Here is a 3,002-nt window from a genome sequence, read left to right as displayed (position 1 = left end):
GGAGAATAACAAATGTGGGAGTAATAGTCTGATTAACATTAGTTCAGCCCAGGGAAGATGAGGCTCTCTGCATTAAATTGGGCTGTCATAAGGACAATATTAGGAAATAGAGATACTTCAGATGATTTTCGGATTCCGAGAAAAATGTACTAAGGCCAATTTCTTTCAAAATCATAATTGCAGTAGCAGAGTGCCCTAATTTTTACTTTCACAGCCCAGGATTATTAGCAAAATAGTTACAAAATCAATTAAATGTGAGTTTTGCCTTATGATTTCTTTCATCACAAATTTTATAATAAAAAGCCAATTTTAAAAAAATATTTCTTAATAAAGCTAAGAAATATGCTAAAATTGTTTTTATTAATATTAGAATTTTGCATATTTAAACTTTTGTAATACATATACTGATTTTCACCCTATGTATGTATTGAAATGCTTGCCAACTTAGAATTACATTTATTTTTCTTTATATTATCTTTAGTCTCAGTCTGCTTTTAATAATTTCGATTATTGTCTTTTTCTATCTTACTCTTACAATAAGTTCAAATTGGAAATGCGAGTATTGGTAATTCTACTATTGCAATACAATGGGCTTTTATTATCAAATAACTTACATATTGTGTTAAACCTAATGTCGTTTTATAATCTGAAGTCCCCCAAATAAAACTCCTTTCTTTTTCTTTGGTTTGATGAGATATAAGGCAATGACAAGTGTTTCTGATCCGTGCTCTTAAGGTATGAACAATGGGCTTATAACATGCAGTATTTCCTAGTTAATGTGACAAAGGATAGATTCTGGATCTGCTAGTATAATACTTTTCTGAACCATCATTTCTAGTTTTCTACAGTATCCAATATTATGTGTTAAATTTCTATTCAATGTCCAATGGAAAATGCCAAATTTATTTTATGCAAGATCCTATAAGTAAACTATTCACTAATTTATCATAAATTATCCAGCTCTTTGGTGTTACAAACACCAGGAAAATAACCCGTTGGTTGCTTATAAGAATTTATACATCTGCTTATCTGGGGAGAAAATGTCTTGGTTCTAAAGCAATAGAAAAAAAAAAAATAGCCAAGAAGAGTCCATGATGCAGTGTGAAGATAGCTCTGCAGATTGACTGGTGAGCCAACCAGAAGCTCAGGGAGCTCACTCAATACTGGCTGAGGCCGTGGAGCCAGATCCCCCTCATCAAAGCTAAAAATGGGAGAGGAATATTCCAGAAAAGGGAGAAAAATAGAACAAGAAATTTAAAAAAACCAAAAGCATATAAAAGAGAGTGGCATGCGGAGACTGTAATGCACCAGAAGCGGCAATGGCACAAGGCAGAGACTGCTCTGAGGGAGAACGAAAGCATCACCCAAAACAGAGGGAGAATGTTACTCTGCATCTGAATCATATGGAAATTAGTGTCCAACATGTGAAAGGTGTATTGTGTTTGTGTGTATGTGTGTGTGTGCAGGGGTATCTCTGTGGTCAACTATGTTTGAGAAATGTATCTACTTCCATCTTGGAGATTTGCAATACATAATTCAACTTATTTGACTATGGAATACTTTTTTTCAGACCACCTCATACCTTCCCTGTCTATGAGTAGATGAAGCAATTAGCTCTAGAGTTCTGTGCAGTCATCTGGGACGCCTGGATGTGGATAATATGTATGTCTCAATGGCATCTGAAGACTTTGCTTTATTACATCTGGGCTATGATTTGGTGACGACTGGGATGGCAAAGTGGTTAAAAAGGTGAGCTTTGAATTCCTGTTTCTGGATTCAAATTCCAGGTCTTCTGCTTGCCTTACCAACCTCCCTGACAATTTTAAGCCTCAGTTTCCTCCTCTGTCAAAGAGGAAATAATAACAACAAATCAATCATAATGATAGCAGAACAATTGGTAGATTGTTGGGGGAAACAGATGAGATATTCCCTGTAAAATACCTGACTTAAAGCCCAGCGCATGAGAACCAGAAAACATCTCAGCATTGAAGATCCTTGTCAGTGAACTCTCTAAGCAGATTTTATCTGTGCCACCACCAGTGCAAGATCCTCAGGGTAGGGCTATGTCTTACTCATCTTTGAATCATCATCCAGGGTACTACTCAAATTGTTTTTGAAGATTAAATGAGGGATACATCACTAACCAAGGCACACATGGGTGCCTGGGCCTATGGTCAAATGTAAATAAGAGTGCTCTTACAAGCCTCATGGTGGATCTGGAGGATTCAGTGTGATTACATAGGTCAAGAGCTTAGTGATTTGGTGGGCAGTACCAGGTGAGGCTATTGGATTGTGGCAGTGACAAACTGACAGTCTATATAAGTTGGGTGAATTTGGTTTCTGATTCCCTTATGGTCCCACTTTCACAAGCTTTCAATATCTGCTTTGCTGAGAAATGGACTGGCCCTGTTCTTTGTGTCTATGAGCTCAGGTGGTAAGAATCCTTACCCTGGAAGCTGGCACTGAGAAGGAAAGATGGGGGCATCCTGGAGAGGTGGTGAGTCCTCAAGGCAGCAATCAGAAGGCATAGCCTTCTGTACTTTTCCTAGGGTCAAAGAAAATTCTCCCATCTTTACCTATTTTTTTTTTGAAATTGAGAGGTGAGAAAATAGATTTCTAAAACCTTTTTATTTGGAAGTAATATGGATTCACAGAAAACCACAAAACTACTACAGAGAGGTCCTGTGTATCTTTTACCCAGTTTCTGCCGTTGGTTACATCTTACATAACTATGATATTGAAACCAGGAAATTGACATTGGTTGAAAGTTGAGTGTTTAGTTTTATGTCATTTTTATCATGTGTGGATTCAGGTAGCCAATCACTACAATCAAGATACAGAACTAAAGATATTTATTTATTTATTTATTGGGCAAATTTGCTCATACTTCCGGGACCTCTTTTTTTTTTTAATTCAATTTTATTGAGATATATTCTCATACCATGCAGTCCTACAGAGCATACATTCAGTTGTTCACAGTACTATTATATAGTTGTGCGTTC

The sequence above is a fragment of the Choloepus didactylus genome, chromosome 5 (genome assembly GCF_015220235.1).
Source record: "Choloepus didactylus isolate mChoDid1 chromosome 5, mChoDid1.pri, whole genome shotgun sequence".
In the NCBI taxonomy this organism is placed as follows: Eukaryota; Metazoa; Chordata; class Mammalia; order Pilosa; family Megalonychidae; genus Choloepus; species Choloepus didactylus.
Note: the sequence above shows the minus strand (reverse complement) of the source record.